Source organism: Manis javanica, chromosome 6, assembly GCF_040802235.1.
Source record: "Manis javanica isolate MJ-LG chromosome 6, MJ_LKY, whole genome shotgun sequence".
NCBI lineage: Eukaryota > Metazoa > Chordata > Mammalia > Pholidota > Manidae > Manis > Manis javanica.
Window position 1 is genome coordinate 56094830 of NC_133161.1, and position 20528 is coordinate 56115357.

At 38.0% G+C, this 20528-nt stretch overlaps 1 protein-coding gene across 9 annotated transcripts in view; it reads right to left on the bottom strand.

Annotated features, from left to right (window-relative positions):
* Positions 1–20528, bottom strand: part of HDAC9 (histone deacetylase 9) — a 938800-nt gene that overhangs the window by 884567 nt on the left and 33705 nt on the right. For all 9 annotated transcript variants that reach the window (XM_073238726.1, XM_073238727.1, XM_073238728.1 and 6 more), the window contains exon 2: positions 18032–18088. The gene's annotated coding sequence lies outside the window, so the exon portion shown is untranslated. The remainder of the gene's footprint in view (positions 1–18031; positions 18089–20528) is intronic.

The following is a 20528-nucleotide window of genomic DNA, read 5'->3' on the forward strand; positions in this document are numbered from 1 at the left end:
CCTCTTTTGCTACCAGTTCCTGGGGAGGCTACAGCCTGTCGCCCTCTCTGCCTCCTGGGCTTCCTCCAACACTGTGTCTCCTTGGGCCAAGAGCCCAAATTTGCAGAAAAATAACAACAACAATAATAATAAGTTCTCACAAAAATAACAACAGCAATAATAAAAGATAATAATAAAACTACTCTATTGAAAGCTTCCCACCATCTTGCACTTTGGCTCCCTTTTTTCTCCCCCTCTCATCTCTATTTCAGCATTCCCTCCACCTCAGATAATCCCAGGAACTCCCAACCCTTCTCGTACTGCTCTGCCATCAGTTCTCAATCTCAAGTCTTGGCACCAGCAATGAGAAGAGGGGCCCTTGAAACCAGAGAGGAAGAGGAAGGTAGCAAGTAGGTCAGAGGCTCATGGTCTTCCAAGAACCCTTATTAAAATTGCAGATAAACACATTTCTCTTCCTAAGAGGAATTTTTATTTTTGTCAAACTGACATTTTCTCCACCTTATTACCTTTTAAATGGGGCTAAATCTACCCAGTTGGGAAGATAATGGTAAGAATTAAAAGAGAAAAATAGATGCAACATAATTTACCAAACTGTCAGGCACAGTAAGTATTACTGCTGTCATTATTACTACTAAAATTACTATAGTGCTACAGGGATTCAAATCAGATCTGTTTAGATATAAGCCATATAAGGAAATCTATAATCAATATTCTTAAATTGGCTATAAAAATCACTGAAGGCAAAATCATAGTTTGAGTCAATGCTATATTCTAAAGGGTTGTCATGCATAAAAACAAATGCCAATGAATTCCATTCTGAAAACAATTTTGCATAGCTGTATTTTTAGTTTCTCAGAACTGGCCTGATTTTCTCTTCTCTGGGTGAATAGAATTTCCTCTGAAATTCCTAATGTAGCAAATAGAGAATATTTCTGGTTTCAGTCAAATATTATTTGGGCTGAGGGCATGGACATGAGGCTGAGAACAAGAAACATAAATCTGATTCAGCATCACTCTCAGTGTTTAAGAATGAGCGATAACGTTGCTCACTAATGTTGACAGCTCAAAACTGATCTTCTTTTTTCCTTTTATGCAGTTCCTATAACTAATTTCTGCTGTTAAAGAGTCATATCCAATTTCTACTGCCTCAAATAGGGCCATGCATGACAATATCTAAGCTATTTTCAACCCATGAATTTTGGTACTGACAGGTATAAGTATAGCTAATGGCGGAAATTAACCACTAGCTTCATTGGTCTTCATCTATCAGGGTTATAAAGGAATTTATATAGTCACCAAAGGCTCATTTCTTTCCCTAGCAGTCCTTTAATAACACTTCTTAATTAACATATACTGTGACATTAGTGAAAAATAATATGCTATCCAGAAGAATTAGGAATAAAGCAGGTCAGTTTTGTATTGCTCAGACACAAAAGAATTTAGTCTCTGAAACACCAAGCCTCTTGGTGTAAGGAGACTTGAACTTTAAAGCCGTCCCACAGCGTGGAACACAGAGAATATTGTGGTGCCCAGGAGCCAACACGGTTACAGGAAACTTCCACAAGGTTATTCACACAATAGTTGTAATGGACCAATTCCAGGAGGGTGAACATTATAATCAAAGCTAAATTTTACTCTGTTGGCCCTGCCTGAGAAGAGGCACTCAGGCATTAAAAATGTGTGTGTGTGTGTGTGTGTGTGTGTGTGTGTATACATACAGATTATATATGTATATATTTGTACATACAGATATACACAGATATATTTGATTTTTTAGAGTAATTTCAAACAAGCAAACAAGAAATAAAATGGAATGCCACTAAAATGTTGCATGCTTCCCATAGCAACTTCCAATAGTCAAACGGTTTTCTCTGAGTAAGCGACATGAAAGCATTCACAAAAACATGCTGCTTTCTACAATAATCATTTTTTCTACTTGATGCTTTTGGTTTCCTGACTCAAGTGCCACTTTAAATGCAAAATAACCCACAAAAGCTGAGCCCACTAACTCATTAAAATCGTGCTCATGTATACAGAATATACTTAGTGAAAATGTTCATATCTGCTGAATAACATGTATTCTTATATTGCAAAATTAAGCGCAGAGATAGTAACCAGGAAAAACAGATATCACACACTGCTAAAAATAAGCTGATGCCAAAGCTACCAGACTTAGCTCCTAAGTGTCCCTAAAATGACAAGAAGTCATGCTGTTTCTAGTTTCAAGTCATGGATATTTGACAAGTCTTCTCATATGTCATCTAGAATGTCACCACTGCTTAACTAAAAGCCCAGTGAATTTTTTTTCCTAAGAGGGTGATATGAGGAATGAACAGTTCTAAATATATTATGAAGTTCTGACATATCCAAAGGCTACAGTTACTTTCTGTGATTATTAATGTTTTTTACTGATATGCCATGGGTGATTTGGGGGGAATTTGTTGTGCTATCAACCGGAGTTCATGTATCTGGTTTTTTGTTCTTAATTCCAGTGTAATTATGACAGAAGCTAAGGATGATGAGTTGGGAGTGGGAAGAAGATGGAATTAAGATTGGCTTTCCTTGGCAAACAGACCCCTGGTACCAAGTGTTTCCATGGTGAGCAGTTTCATTAATATTTGAGGCCAGAGGACCCAGTTAGGCTAGGGCCCAAAGTGCAGAGCCAATTGATTTAATTCTCAGAGCTATTTTAAACTGTTAACCTTAGGAAGATTTGCAAAAATACAATCGAATGAAAAATAAAGTCATCTTATTCAGGGGAGGGGAGCAGGGCATACTGGGATTCTGATATAAAGAAACAATATCATTTGAAAAGGCTGTTCCTCATTGTCAGTCTTGCACAACTCACCTCGCTGAAGACCAATTTAGGCTAACCTCCTCATTTTACGGATAATAAAACTAAGGCCTCACAAGCCCACAGAACTCAGCCAAGGTTATTTAATGACTCTTTGCCACTTTCTAAATAATCCTACTTGAAAGAACATACTGTCTTTTTTGGAAATTACTCATTTCTTCCACTTAATTCAGAAGGCGATACTAAGTTTTCTGACCCTGCAAAGAATATGTTACAAACTTCAATCACACTTTTGAGTATACTTAGATATGACAAAATATTTTGCCTATTATCCTTCATATTACTACAATTGTATGAGAGTTCCTAAACACTGGGAATGTAGTTATATTTTACTTCTGTAGTTAGCAATTTGGAGGCTGTTGTGGATTTTGGAAGCTACTAATTGTCTGAAGAAAAGAGAAATAACGTCACTGGGACACGTTGGAACACTGCAGGCAAGAAAGAGCCTAATTGCTGTGACTTGGGAGCAAAAAGAGGGAAGCAAATGAACATGCAAGAGAGAATTTTTCAAAAGAGGCGTGTGAAGGTGTTAGAGAATGGAACACATTCAACTCTTAAATCTGTAATTAGCATCTGGCCCAAAACACAAGCGGAGACTCTCCCTCATCTATCTGTTTCCATTAGCTGAAATAGTTCTTAAGTACCTGAGGTCATCCTCTTAACGCAAAACAAATTAGGGGAAGAGTTTGTCTTAAATTTTGACTGCAATTATCTACTAATTCATCATCATTTTTAACTTTTGTATTGCTCAGATTGCACACGAAAGATGAGTAAGCATGACAGCCTGCCTGGACCTGCTTTCTTTGAGGAGAGAGTCTAAAATCCTTTGCTAGAATTAAGCCATTTACGGCCTTGTGCAGACAGTGCTCGCGTCTGTCCCCCTCTCTTGCTCACAGCATCAGAGTTTTATTTTTTTCCGCTCTGGGAGGTTTGAGGTGACAATGGCCAAAGCTTTGTTACAGAAAAGACACTGACTCTTCCTTCATAAGATGTTTTCTATAACTAACTTCAACAGTGTACACTGTACCTCCCACTCCATCCTATGAGTGGTCTGGTCCCAAATAAATGAAGACGAATACTTAATTTCTTAAGTAGGAAAGAAGTGACCTCCTAATTTCCCAGACACCAAGGAATTCTGATTGCTACTACTAAACTACTTTTTCTGCCATACATTCTGATTTTTAGCAGCCTGAGGATACCTAACTAGCAATCAAATAGTGCTATTAGCTTTCAATCAATCAATCAAGTTCCTACCAACAAATATTGAGCACCAAATAATCACTGTCCTATTTTTAAAGCAGAGTTCACTTTAAAAAAAATAATTGGAATAAATTTTATTTAAATATTTTCCTTACCATCCAAAAACTCCAAAATGCCTACTCCAAAATGCATACCATCTAAAACTCCAAAATGTACACTCCTCAAGTTTTCCCCTTATTTAGAGGGGCATGGAAGCTGTATACAATGTGTCTGTTACATTACAAAGATTCATTCAAGATCCCTAACACTTTTAAGTGAAAGAGATGGTCAGATTTGGGTAACACTGAAAGCCAGCCAATGATATGTAAAGATTTCTAAAAACTGAACAATGATAAGTAACAAGAAAGATAACTCTTCATCAATGCAAATTTTACTATTGCATTTATCAATCTGGAAACTGTTCTGAATTTGGAAGCTGCTGATAGTTTGACAAAAAAATATCACTGGAAGAAGCTGGAACACTGAAGGCAAGAAAAAGCCTTCAGTTGTGGCAACTTGGAGACAGAGAGAAGGAAGTCAGGAACATGGAACAGAAAATTTCAAAAAGAACCACAACACACTGATGACATATTATGATTCCAAGTACATGAAATGCTCAGAATGGATGCATCTGTAAGTGGAAAAAGTGGATTGCTGGTTACCTAGGACTGGGGGAATAGAGGAGTTGAAGGTGACAGCTAAAGAATATGGTGTTTCTTTTAGGGGTGATAAAAATATTCTAAAATTGATTATGGTGATGGTTGCAAAGCTCTGTTAATGGATACTTTGACCACTGAATTATGTGTTTTAAATGGGTGAACTGTATGTTATGTAAATCATATCTCAATAACACAGTTACCAAAAAAACAAAAGAGGCTTATGAGGGTGCTGGAAAATGGAACACCAAGAGAACTGTAAGGAAGTGATTTATTAAGGGGAGAAAACATCTAGGAAATTGGGCACTGGGGACAGCTTCCACACCCTTCCTGCCACTAGTACCCACACTTAACTTTCAGTTTGTTGGGCCCACAGGTCTCTTTTCCATTTCAAGACCTTTACATATAAGATGTGGTATGTCTGATCCACTCTTCATCAGTTCTCTCGGTTGTTTTTGTGTAGCTAAGAACTATTTATTTATCCTTGAGAGTAGTTTTTCTTAGTTTAAACGCTACTTCCTCAAACAGTTTCAATACCTTTAATCTAGACAGGAATGTCACTGTTATTCTCTCTCATTCAGACCCTGATGTTCTTTGTCTTAAGAGTTATCTCAATTTGCAATTACATATTCTCTTATGTTTATTTTTTTACTGCCTTCTCTTCCAATAACTGTAAGCTTTAAAATGGCAGGGACCATGTCTGCTCTGTGCCTGGCACAGTTTAGTGGACAGTTTATGAAGAAAGTAAATATTTGGGTAAAATAATGGATTACGAATGGATAAATGGACATTGCAACCAATGCCTTATAAGACTTCACAAGTTATAGATAGCTGAATATTCAAAAATGTATACATGGAGAGTAAAGCATTTAATCAAATAGAGTAACAAATTTAAATATTCCATTTCCTCATATTTTAATATTGTAGTAAAAACTGGACAGAGCCAAAAGTCAGATGAAAACTAAATTTAAACGTACCACTATATGTATATAGACTGTATATTAGTATAATAAAAACCTACTAATAAATCCCTGCCCATTTTATGGGCCTGTTAATTAGGGTTAAAAAGAAGAATAAAACAAAGTCTTCCCTTCAACACACTTAAAGTCTAGCATGAGAGAAAGAAATATTATAACTAGTATTACAGAGAAAGAATAATAATTCTACTTAGGTATGTAAGGTAATAATTTGTATAATATATACTAGTTTTAAAAGTGTCTTCCCATTAAATTATTGCTGTGAGTGCAATAGGGAGTATACTGACATTTTAGATATAAAGAATGTATTTAGTGACCTCTCTAAGAGTCATACAAGCTGTAAATAACAAGAGGACATAGGATCAAATCCCAATCTTCTTGCTCTGATTACAGCATCATTCTCTCTAACATATTCAAAAAGCTTAGAGGCTTGTGTTAAGTTTTCTCTCTCACTAGAATGCACAGAGAGAAAGGAGCTCTGGAAATCCAGATAAGGCAACAGAATTCTGTTAGTTCTAGAAGACCGTCTTCTAAAAGTTCTGTTCTTGTCATGTTAAAATGGCCAGGAAGGGAGAAAAAGAAGGAAGGGAATGAAGAGGGAGAGGGGGAAGGAGGGAGGGGAAGGAAAGAAAGAAAAGAGACTTGAGATTCAGATACATTAATTATAAGGAAGAAGAGGCATAATTAAAGGTCCATTAAGAAGATATTTTACTTACCTCCCACCATTTGGATGAAACATGCCATTCAGCTCCATGAATCTCCCTGCTCTGTCTGTGGTCAAATCTAAGGGTCTCTGCCTGCAGAGACCTGGGAGAAGAGCCTTTCTAGAGCCACTGTTTCTATTGCAATAGATCTGCACAGAGTGATTCTTGTAATAACTGAGCTGTCCTAAAGTATCCTTAGAGATAGTTCTAGAAAGGCTACATATGGCTTGGGGCTTTCCAACTTTATTGGAGCCAGTACCAAAGTAATAAAGACCTCAGAGGTCATCCAGTCCTAGCCCCTCTTTATTTTACAGATGAAAATGTCAAGGTCCAGGGAGATGAAATGACTTGATCTGTATTATAGTGAATAGCACGCCATTTCTGCTTAGCAGTTTGATAAAAGTTTGAGGCCCCTATTAGATTCTTCAAGGTAACTAGACAATAAAACCAGTGGTTTTTCCAGTTCATTCTCTTGGATTTTGGCAAAGATAGACATTTCCTAGAGTTTGGGCAGAATATGTAAGGCACCAACTTGGATTAGCTGCACTGAGAAGCTCCTGGTCTACTACCATCTTCGTATAAGGCTAAGAGGTTAGATACTAAGACCTATATCTTCTTCCACCTTATTCTGATTACTCAAGAGACAAAAACACTTCCTGTTAAACCCTACCTTTTGGTAAACGTGAAAACACAGTTTCAGATTTGTTAGCCATCTCAATCATCCACTAAATTTTTTTTTAAGTATTTTATAACACTGTTTGAAAATGCACCAAGATTATCTTTAAAATGTGTGAAGTAGATGGGAATCATAAGCAAGAAAATGAACTGCTATGATAATCGGATTTTAAATAAAAAATATATATAGCTCAAAGAATGGCTTCAAAATTCTCCATTTTCTTTGTATGAGGTCTGAAATTGGCTTCCGGAATGACTGTGCTAAATTGTTAGCTACAACAGGTTGTGTTAAATAAATACGTAATCTGGAAGAAATTAAGCATGAAGCCATTACCTCTGATAAACAGGTAGACCTGCATTACTTTACCAGATTTGTCACTGGACACTTTGATACTCTGCAAAAATAAGGGCCTCACTTAATGGTCCTGAGCAAGTAAATTTCAAACTAAAAAAGCAAAGAATGGAGTTTGCATTAGTCTGAATGTTTGCTTCCCCCAAATTCATGCTGAAATCCTAACCCTGAAGATCATGGTGTTAGAAGGCAGGGCCTGCAGGAGGCGCTCAGGCCATGAGAGCGGAGCCCCGGTGAAGATCAGAGCCCTTATGAAAGTGGCCCAAGAGAGCTCTCCAGCCCCTTCCACCAGGCGAGGCCCATCGGCTCGCACCAGACGCTGAATCCACCTTGATCTTGGATTTCCCTGCCTCCAGAACGGGGAAAAATAAATTTGTTGTTGATGACCCTACAGACATTCTGCGATGGCAGCCTGAAGAGATTAAGCTGGGGCTAACAAACTAAATCGGCAGCAGAGTGCAGGCGGCTGCGCAGCCTGAAGGCCTAGACAAGGGGAGAAGAGAAAGGGAGGCTACCAGGGTTGCCACATTTAGCAAATAATAATAATAATAACATGGGATGTCCAACTAAATTTAAACTTCATATGAACAAATTATTTACAGTATAAACATATCCCATGCAATATGTGGGAGATACTTCAGTATAAAAAAGTTATTTGTTGACAAAATTCCAATTTAATTAGATACCCTGCATATTATCTGGCAACCTAGACACTGGTGAAGAGAAACATTAACTCACAAGTTATATGACTTTGTTTCATAGCCCAGCTCCACCACTGACCATATGCAAGCTCTTTAAATTCTCTGGTTTTAAATCACTTGGAACCTGAAAGGGCTGTTGCAAGACAAAAATGAAATAATATGAAAATGCCAATGAATCAATAACTATTCATTTATCCTCCTGCCCTCATGTACTTAACAATTCTGTCTTGGGCTGACTTGGACCTGGAAGTTACTTTTTATGTAGGCTACTAATTTTATTCCCAATTGCTCCTCCTTGAACCCAGATAGTACATAAGGTGTTTAAAACCTTGGCTTATCATCGAACCACTAGTACCTTTAATCCAAACCAAAACACAGAATGACTTGGGGAAAATGTTTATAGCATATTGATAGCCAGTATTAGTAAATTCCTCTCTCTCAGAAATTGGTAGTTTCCACTGAAGGATTGGACTTTCTGTGGCCAAAAAATTAAACTGAAAAATCTCCAGCCAACTGTAATAAACACAGAATTGAAAGCTAATAAAACACCACAGGGCATTTCAAGGTAACTCAGCAGGAGAGAGCTCACCAATATAGATGTGTTTACAGATGGTGACTAAAGATATAATAATTAATCTGCTTTTGAACTAATGAACAAATCACATGCTTCCTTAAAATACAAAGCACAAAGCTCTTAGCTGCTAATTAAGTTCAGGAGTGGAATAAACACTTGATTTACAGTAAAGGATAAGGCTCATAAACAGTTATATACAGCTACCCAAGTCTTGCCTGACTCAGAAAAAAACAAGCACCTATTCAGGAGGTAAAAACTGACCTGACACTATCATTCACTTGCAGTTTTCGAGTCTTAACAAGGTCCAAGATCATTTATTATTTGATGTAATGTACTTCCTTAAGGACCTTTTACAAAGGAATTACTCCAAATTGGTTATAAGAAAGTGCTAAATGCAGTATTTTTAATAATAATGATAATGTTTAAAGCTTGTACAAGTTCAACCACAGAAAACAAAAGTCAATAAATACTAGAAATCCAATAAATCAGTTATTCTCTATCTCCTTTATTAGTGTTTAGAGTGTTGACTACAGAAGAATTCCTTATATAGAATGCAGTGGAATCAAATTCTAACTCACAGATGAAACAAAGAAGGAAGACAGGTAGACAGAGAGATAAATAGATGATAGACCAGGGATCAAAAAACTACAGCCAGAGAGCCAAGTTTGCCCTTCACCTGTCTTACAAGGCCCACAAGGTAAGACAGGCTTTTATACATTTTTAAGTGATTGGGGGAAAAAATCAAAAGAAGAAAACTATTTCATGACACGGAAAATTACATGAAATTGAAGGAAACACAAGGAAGTTGTCCATGAATAAAGTACCACTGTGACGCAGCCACGCCCATTTGTTTTCCTATTGTCTGTGGTGTTTTTGTGCTACAGCTGCACAGTAGAGTACTTAGAACACAGGCCACATGGCCCTCAAAGCCTAAAATACTTTCTTGTCCTGGACAGAAAAAGTACGCTGACTCCTGAGATAGACTGATAGGTAGCTCGATAACACAAGCTGCAATCCTCTACTGTCTGTGCTCCCCAAAAGGTTCCCCTGGATTTTCAGAGCACTGTAATTAAAATCACCATCCTACTTGGGAATGTATTTTTATCATCACTTAAAAAACAAAATATATTTATCATAAGCCAGTACTCATCTTATTGCTGCACGTTATTTTCTGCATACTTTCCCTTAGGAAACGGACTTTCAGGAAAGGCCCTAAAACACGGGGTCCAGCAGGGCTTCTTCTGCTGTTCTCTTCACAAAGGATTTCTCTGCCTTCTCCCTCCCCTTGGTGCGTGGCGCATAGTCTCTGATAGTGGTGCATGCCTCGTCCACTCTGCAGCCAGGCTGGGCCATGTCCTCCCACTGGCCAGACGGATATGGCTGTGACTGATACAAAGGATAGAAAAGCGAAGGGTGCCCCCATTCCTCAGGCTGCTGGAGCTCTTCTCAGGCTGGGGTCAGTCTCCTCCAAAACATTTTCTTCTTTCTTTCTCACCAAATCTAGATACTTCTTACAAATAGAAGTAGATCTTACTTCAGTACTTTAGATTCAAGGAAGCACTATTACCTTCTTTGAGAGTTTTTAACTTTCTCTAGAGGTCTAAGAGAAGAAAGTGGGAAGGGTGAAGAAACTCCCTCCTTACCACCATCTCTGCCTTCTGTTGCTAACAGTTAAAAAAAAACATCTTAGAAAACATCCATCAATTTATCTGTTCTTTTTGGAGCAGAAGTGTAAGAAAAATGCAGTGAGACTGTGTCTCAGTTTAGAACAATGGGCAATGGCCAGACAGAAACCCTGTCAGAAACAATAGCTGGGGTCAGGGCAAGTGGAAGGGATCAGATCCATCTCTTGGATTCTCAGAAGAGAGGAAGTGATATGAACTAGCTAAGGCCAAGAAGCTCCCTCTAGAGTTTATACTATTGGACAGCCTTATGCATCTACACCATCCCTACCCCAACCCGCAAAGCTTTACCACCTTGACAGCTTACCATGTGGAATCACATGGAAATAAAAAAAAGAGTTAGGAAGGACTGTTACAGGTTCACTGCTATATCCTCTGTGCCTAAAACACTGCTTCTAACAAAGCAGATGCTCAAAAGACATCTGTTGAAAGAATAAGTTGAGGAATAAATGAATCTATCATACCCCTTTATGTTATAGAAACTGGAATCTAGGGAGCAAAATCACATGACTTTTTCTAGCTCACACAGACGGCTGGAGAGAGCTAAAACAAAAACTCAGGTTTTATGATGTTCTATTTAGACCAGGCCACTGCTCTCTAATGGCAAACACTGTGGATGACAATCATCCAACAGACATTCCTCCTTCTTTGCCTAAAGATCTCCAAGGGAACCTGGCAATGTGATCAGAGAAGGTGGGCAGGTGCCGCCTTCCCCAGAAGATGAACTAGAATTCATCTAAGGCTTAGACCCTAAGCTAGTTTTAGCAATCTGATTTTTAATTTAGGAGCATGTTTCTAATACAGAATTTTGGCCAATTGTATGTAAAGGGAAATTTGCTGAGAGAGGGCCTTCTGGGAGAGATATTTTCCTACTTAATACCATTAAGAGATGACTCCTCATTTTTTCACCTTTTAGAGTTTGTTATGCAAGGACAGAATTCCTGTGACCTCAGTGGACACACTGTAACCATGAAGTTATAAAGATTTCAAAAAAACTAACCTAACCTAGAATCTTGACTTCATTAAGCTGTTGAATTAACATATGCTGAAACTGCCTATTCCAGATTTGAGAGAAGAGACCCTATTATTCAAGTTGAGTAGTCTCTTGCTTGCAGCCAAAAGCATGTTGAATCATGTATCCACCATTGGAAGATGCCCCATTCCCTGCCTTAGACTTCATCCTGCTAGAATCCTTACCCAAGGTCATGGGAACCAAAGATATAATCATAAGAAGAAAATTGCTAATTCTCATTGCCAAATGACAGGAGGGATTCACATACCCAGCTCTACCCCAGTGAAGCTCTAGTCTATTCCAAGCCAAACTCCAAATGCATTTTCTCAGTAGAAATATTATTATATATACTGTGTGGGTCCCCATGATGATTTTAGAGAAGAAACTGTACTATATGGTTTAAATAGGCTTTTGTGGGTTGGCCTGGAAACCTAACATTGTTTCTATGGAAAAATGTTTCAAACTCCAAACAATTCTGTTCCAAATGAACTTTTGAATGCAACCTATTTTAAATTGGGAGGTTTAATTATATATTTATTTATAATTAAAATACACAAGGATGAAACTGAGTTATTAGCTACAAAAAATCATACTTGAACTTCTGGTTTTAAATTGATCAATGCCCCTTTGCCATTTTGGATAAAATAGCTCTGAATAAACAAGGGGTTGTGACATTCTGCAGAACCAAATAACAATGCAAAATCAGGACTATGATAACTTACCAGATCCATTTTAAAGTATTTTCTTTTGAAGAAGGGGATTACCTTACAAATTAAACATGCCCCTTGTCCCAAAATCTGTCATTGTAACCAATGTGTCTTTAAGGCCATTGGGAAATATTTCAAGCAGTAATTTGAGTAAGTGTATGAAAATCTTCCCCCAAAATAAAGAAAAACCCCAAGCGCAAATCTTCGTATTTAAGATTGAATCCAATCCCTTTTGAGTTTAATGATCAAGTCAATCAACAACTGTAACTTTGTCCCCCCAAATGTTCTCCTTTTTTTGTTACAGATATTAGAGATGAATTGGGGCATAGAAGAAAAAGCACTTCCTAGTTATTGTACTCCTTTGTATCTATTTCCTCAATTGCAAAATGAAAATAATACTATGCCCCAGAGCTGTTGTGGCATTTACATGGTAGAGCATCCATCTCCCAGTGCCTGAAGTCCAATAAGCAATCCTGAAGTGTCGGTTCCATTACTTTCTATCCTCTTTGCTCCCTACAAGAACTCTGCCCTCATATAATATATCCAAATTCTCACCAAACCACACACATAACTGACAACCAGAGTTTATTCTACTGGTAAATATGCATATGATCTCTGGAGAAACGCAAATCTAACATTATCTTTCAACTGAATCTGAAAATGAATTAACATTTCCCTCTGCCTTACATAAAATATTATGATTGAATGCTATGGGGACTTTACAATACTGTGATTACTGTACCTTATATTTAAATTCTGCTGAAACCATGAATCTTGATGTTGGCTTCTGGGGAACTGACATGGTGAAGAAACACAGGAGTAGCTTTATTTCATAAAAGAGTGAGAAAGTAATTAACAATTGCAATTCAAATCAAGGTTTGATATAATACTGAGAATCCCCTTTTCCTCAAGATCTCCTTGTCTTTTCCTTGTGAACTATTAAAGTTCAGAGTAGCCAAAACTATTCTAATATAGCAACTCCTTTTTTATTTAAAAATAGATGATAATAATCAGTGAATGCTTGTGAAAATGATGATGTCTGTAGTGAATATAAGGCAGTTGAGATTAGACTTCAGTGTCCTTAAGGCTTTGAAATTAATGTTGAAGAGCTGAAATTCATTCTTTTGGTTAACTTGACTGCCACACTGAGCATATCTCTGTGTATTGCTCCCTTAAAGTGTTCAATTTTTGGGTGCCAATTAGAAGCTGTTTTAAACTCACCTATAGATAATTTTGAAGTGTTATTTGCATATTGTTATGATGCTTGCCTTACCTTGGCCCCTGTCCTTTCTGTTTATTAAGTCTACCAGTTGACAGAATGAACAGGTGAAATCAAAGAGTCACCTTTTGTTCCATGTGATTATCATGCAAAGCCACTGAAAGTGCTCCCATAAGATGCCAGAATAAACCTGACTCTGAGCAGATGTACAATTCTAGGGGTACATATTACCCTACCAAAGCAGCTGTGTACAAGTCCCAAAATACACTATTCAAAAGACAGTTTGGTATTTCAGCAAAAAATAAAAAATGAACATTATAGAAGGATGAGACTTGTCAATTTTCCTAGGCTGCACTTCCCACTTAAAAATTTCACTTTTCAAATAAAACACTTTTAAGTAACTGTTCCCACCTCTTCTACTCTAGTAACCTTATTCATCTGTGAGGCTTTATCCCAAAATTGATATTTATCCATAACCAGACAAGTAAATAAAACAGTAAATAAAACAGTTTCCCCATGGGACTCTCCACACTTCACTCCCCACAAGTGTAATCTGATGTTTCTCACATTTCCATGTCTTCTGCTATGCCTGAAGTCTGAAACACCCAAAATTCACCTTACTATCAACATGGAAGTAAACTCTCATCCTTAAGTACGCATAAGATGTCTTCAATTCCTTAACAACGAGCAAGCTCTACAAATCTCCATCACACCCAAGAGAAGAGCAAATCAAATTGCTTTTGAAAAGATACAAAGAAAAGCAAAAACTAAAAGCTCTCATTCTTAATCTAAAAACAATGCATATGTATGAGCAACACTAAACTCTAAATATACATTTTGTATTTCACCCACACCACTTATGACTACAGATTTTTGCCAAAAATATTACGTTTAAGTATAATACCTCAACATTTTGAAAATCTCCAATCCCCCTATCCTTCCTCCCAACTGCCTACCCCAAACCAAATATATTACTACAAACTTCTAGATAAAGAACAGAAAATCTTCTTACATGAAAGATGAAGAAACTGAGGTGAAGCACGCTTCCCAGTATAAAAGAAACTAAGGTCTGTGTTTAAAAGACCTCTTAGGTTAGAAGAATGAGTTTTAGAGACTTAGATGGAATGCTGGCTCTATCTCTAGTGAACTGTTCAACACTGAGCAATTGACTTCACCTTTCTGAACCTCAGCTGTAAGATAGGTTTAACATCTTCCATGATTAGCATGTATGTAAGTTAAATAAGAGATGGGCTATTATAAAGCAGGGTTTCTCAGCCTTGGTACTCTTGACATGTTGAGCCAGATAATTCTTTGGTGTGGAGGCATCCTGCACATTGTAGGGTGTTTGGCAGCATCCCTGGCCTCCAGCCACTAGACGTCAGTAGCACTACTCCTTTCTGTTGTGATAACCCAGAACGTCCCCAGACATCGTCAAATGTCCCAGGGGAGCAAAGCCTTCCCCTGTGGAATACCAGTGAGTTATCTGGCCCATAAATAAATGCTGACTTACTTAACAGTAGCAGTCATCATTATCCCTTAGATATTGGTTTCCAGGTAAAAACTGTAGTACCATCTGCATTTCAAACTTCCATCTATTACCCAGGAGACTATTCTTTGGTGGCAAAGATCGCAAGTGTGGCAAGGTCATGGCAAACATCCAGGAGGCTGATCAACACCTGATGAAATGAATTCTCAGCATGACACCTATGATCTTTTACAGGTAGAAAGGAGTTGGGGGAGGTTAGAGGAAATGTAAAAACCCACAACTCAGACACATGAAAAAAGTTACTGTCACGAGTGCCATTTTCCAGTCCTAAAGTTAATTTATAGCAGAGCTGTGACCAAAATACTGACACACTTCCAGTCCAGTAGATATTTCACTTCACTACGACAGATATTTAGGGAAAATCAAAATTAGACAGTCAGACTTTTCAGTGTCTATTCATCATCCAAGTACGTTTTGCCAGTAAACTCTTCTGGTTCAACTAGCTAAGCAACCTGAAGTCTCTTCCTGTTTCCTTCACTATAATGCCCAGTTCTTCAGAAGACTGACAGTTCTCTAGGGTCTAGAAGACAGAGGACAAATTAACCAAGGCAAGTCTGAGTAGCAAGAAGCTGTTAGCTTCAGTCTCTCTACTGTGGCATAATAAATATTTTCTATGCAAACATCTCAGCTAAGATAGAACAGAAAGTCATTCATATTTCACTTAACCAACATCCATTCCTTGGTCAGATCAGTTTTGCCTTTAAGATCTACTCAAACACTACTGCTTGCTGTATTTTCTAATAATTTTTAGAATTAGAGGCATGTGACAGAGTGTCAATGCCTTCCAAGGAAACAGCATGGAATGGACTTATTATTCATTCTGATTTCAAATGTAACTTTTCTATTATAGGGTGGTAGCCTATCATTTACTAGAAGGTCCACGTTAAGAGTAGAGCATAAAGTTTGTCACTGTGTTCATAAATAGGAGAATATAAGCAACCAAAAAGTTAAGGAGGAAACATTCCATTTTTGCTCTGCCCTAATTATGGTAATTAAGGATAAATTAGCCAAATTCTAGGATAGCTTTAGATAAAATAACTTGAAAGAAGCCAAGTTCATCTTTGCTATCCCCATGCTGACACCCCTGCGGTCCTCACAGTGCACCTTGTCCTGAAGCCTAAGCCACTCCATTCAGTACACCATTTTTTAGATGCTTCTGGATTTCCACACTCACCTATCTTAACCAGTATCATCACAGAGTCCAGATGCTTCACTTCCAAGTTGATCATTAATCTGATAAATTAGTCCATGTCATTGTGTTAATGGCCCTCTCTAACAAGAACATTCAAAAGTAGACTATGAAAGCAAAATAGACAAGAATTGGAAGACTAGTAATTTTGACCAAGTTACTTTTTAAGCCTCAGTCTTTAAGCTGTATATCAACTATCTTATAGGTTGCTGAACATAATGAAGTGCCTAGCACACAGTGAATATCAGCAATGGTGGCTACATCATTAATTTATTCTACTATATCCTAATTTGAAGGAGCTCCAATAATGAAATTTTTAAGCAAGCTAGAAAATAAAGGAATTGCATTGAATTTTTTTTTTACAATGTAAAAAGGGTAAAGTTTAACAAGGAGAGAATTTTTTAAAAGAAAATATGGACCCTCTGTTTGGCACATAAAGAAACTGTGACGTGACCAATGTGAAAGTATCATGTGATGTGACAGCCCTTTCCAATGGCTTTCACCCAGTTTCTACTCAGATTAAATCAAGTTACATATCTGATTGTTAACTTATCCATCAAGAGAATATAAATACTAAGGCTATTTCAAATCTGACTCCCAAGTTCAAGCTTCTAAAGGGAAAGTCAAGAAAAAGTGAGAAGTCACAGAGAAGTACATTATTTCACTATTTGCAAAGTGTGTATAATAAAAACAGGTTCCTCATAGGATTCTTGAGGAACAATCAGCACTGAACCCTGGACCTGGCATGAGGAAGTCCCATAAATGTTGGCCCTTATTATTACTCTGAGTGGTATGAGAGCTTCACTTGCAAAAGAGAGCCAGAAAGATAAAGGAATGTTGCAAAGATATTGACAGAGGCAGAAACAGAACCAAGTTTTCTGAGTTTTTGAGGGGTAGAGAATGGAAAATGTGGAACTTCAGAAGAAAGAGCAAGTTCACGGAGCATGACCACTGACTCCTTTCATTATTGCTTCATTCCTACCTCTTGTACTAATTCTCTAGGGCTTTTACTACAGACTAGAAGGCTTAAAACAACAGATGATTCTTGTCTCACAGTTTGAGAGACTAGAAGTCTAAAACCAAGATGCAGCAAGGCTGTGCTGCTCTGAGATGCAGGAGAATCCTTGCCTGCCTCTTTGCAGCTTCCGGAGGTGGCTAACAACCCTTAGTATTCCTGCCTGTGGCTGCATTGCCCCACTGTCATGTGGTGTTCTTGTGTGTGTCTCTGTCTCTTCTCCTTTTATTGTAAGGACATCAGTCATATTGGATTAACGGCCTACCTCACTCTACCATGACCTCATCTTGATTACATCTACAAAGACCCTTTTTCCAACTAAGGTCACATTCATAGGTGCCAGCAGTAAGGACTTGAATACATCTTTAGAGAATATGATTCAATCCACAGCACCCCTCTCATCTGGAGATATTTTATTTTGTTTCATTTTGGTTTGGTTTTTTTTCTTTGGTCAGTCCTAAAGATACAAATGTGAAGCTCACTAAAATGATATTCATGTTCATAGACCAATTCAGAATTATTGTAATAAAGAGGCAGCTATGGATACTAGGATTAAAGATGGTGGCATGAGAGGTGAGACAGAGGCTTCCTCCTAAAACCACATATAATATGAAACTATAATTAATACAACCAATCCTTAAAGAGCAACGGAAAAGAGGACTACGCCAAACTGCATACACATGGAGAAAAGAACAAACCTCATGGAACAGGGTAATGTATCAAAGCCATGGCCCGGCGGAACCCAAGCCCTTCCCCCACCCCAGATCACCAGTGGGAGTAAGAGAAATGGAGTGGGTAGAAAGTGGAGGTCTGGGACTGCTGAATACCTAAATCCAGAGATCTGCTCTGGGAGCACAAAGCTACATTTCATGGTGCTTTCATGGTACTCTCATGATTAGGGGGTTGGAAAGCTAAGACGGGAAGAATACCTGGAGAGACTGAGATTCCAGCCACTTGTGGAAAGCAGGGATCTATATCCAACTGGCCTGGAAAAAAAGAAAGGTGGACAGTATGAGAGACTTCCTAACAAAAAGAGGGCTGCTAAAGGGGTAAGGACTGCACAGAGCTTACTGCTCAGGAGAAAGGACAAGTAGACAAAATTGTCCGGGTGCACTCTGCCCAACAGGTTGGGAAATTTCACAGTCTTCAGGTGCTCCAGGTTCCTGGTTAACTAAACAGCTTCAAGGACCCCCTCTATGATAAGCAGCCTAGTGGACCTTTCTCCCAGCCAGTCCCACCTGGCTTGTAAACTGGCAAAACCTACCCTGGCATTAGGCCAGCCAGATGGAGATCCCATCTACAGCAACTACAAAGGCAAAGCATTGAGGCTTATACCTGTGTGTGCTCAGCCCACTAGTTCTGGCAGTGGAGACAGGCACACCATCCAGGAAGCAGGAAACAGCTCTTTCCACCACCCAGACACCAATACTATTCCCCTGAGGCCCCCAACATTACATCAGGGGCTGAGCAGCTCCAGAGACTAGAGCTTCTAGGCACTAGAGGTAGCCATATACAAGTATGAACTGCCAAACAAACCTGGTTCAAAGTAAAATTATGCATACAAAACCTGAAAAAGATTAAAACAAAATAGACCTCATGAATCTTCCTGAAACAGATTTCAAAATAAAAATTATTAACATGCTCATGGAGGTACAGAAAAATATTCAAGAACTCAGGAATGAATTCCAGTCAGAGATTCAATCATTACAGAACACAGTATCAGAAATGAAACATACAGTGGAAAGTTTTAAAGCTGATTATATACAGTGGAGGAGATGATAAATTAAATAAAAATAAGAGAAGAGGAATACAAAGAAGCTGAGGCACAGAGAGAAAAAAGGATCTCCAAGAATGAAAGAATATTAAGAGAACTATGTGACCAATCCAAACAGAATATTCACATTATACGGGTGCCAGGAGAAGAGAGAGAAAAACGGATAGAAAGTGTCTTTGAGGAGGTAACTGCTGAAAACATCACCAATCTGGGGAAGGAGATAGCCTCTCAGGCCATGGAGGTGCACAGATCTCCCAACACAGGGGACCCAAGGAAGACAACACCAAGACATATAGTAACTAAAATGGAAAAGATCAAGGATAAGGACAGACTACTAAAAGCAGCCAGAGAGACAAATAAGATCACATACAAAGGAAAGCCCATTAGGCTATCATCAGAATTCTCAGCAGAAACCTTACAGGCCAGAAGGGAGTGGCATGATGTATTTAATGCATTGAAGCAGAAGGGCCTCGAGCCAAGAATACTTTATCTGGCAAGACTATCATTTAAATTTGAAGGAGCAATTAAACAATTTCCAGATAAGCAAAAGCTGAGAGAATTTACATACCACAAACCATCTATACAGTGTATTTTCAAGGGGCTGCTATAGATGGAACTGTTCCTAAAGTTTAACAGCTGTCACCAGAGGTAATAAAACCACAGTAAAGAAAGTAGAACAGTTAATTACTAAGCAAATGCAAAATTAAATTAACTATCCCCAAAGTCAATCAAGGGACAGACAAGAGCACAAAATATGATACCTAATATACAAAGAATGGAGGAGGAAGAAAAAGAAGGAGAAAAAAAGGAACCTTTAGATTGTGTTTGTAATAGCATATTAAGCGAGCTAAGTTACACTCTTAGATAGTAAGGAAGTTAACCTTGAACCTTTGGTAACCACGAATGTAAAGCCTGCAATGGCAATAAGTACATACCTATCAATAATCACCCTAAATGTAAATGGTCTGAATGCACCAATGAAAACACACAGAGTCACTGAATGGATAAAAAAACAAGACCCAACTATATGCTGCCTACAAGAGACTCACTTTAAACACAAAGACATACACAGACTAAAAGTGAAGGGATGGAAAAAGATATTTCATTAAACTAATAGGAAGAAAAAAGCAGGAGGTGCAGTACTTGTATCAGACAAAATAGACTTCAAAACAAAGAAAGTCAGAAGAGACAAAGAAGGACATTACATAATGATAAATGGGTCAATCCAACAAAAAGATACAACCATTATAAATATCTATGCACCCAACAAAGGAGCACCTACATATGTGAAACAAATACTAACAGAAAGGGGAAGTAGAATGCAACGCATTCATTCTAGGAGACTTCAACACTCCACTCACTCCAAAGGACAGATTCACCAGACAGAAAATAAGTAAGGAGACAGAGGCACTGAACAACATATTAGAACAGATGGACCTAACAAACACCTACAGAACTCTACACCCAAAAGCAGCAGGATATACATTATTCTCAAGTGCACATGGAACATTTTCAAGAAAAGATCATATACTAGGCCACAAAAAGCCTCAGTAAATTCAAAATGATTGAAATACAGTCCTACCTCAGATAAGAAGAACAATCTCATATGAACAGTCTAAATTCACAATTAATGAAACTAGAAAAAGAAGAAC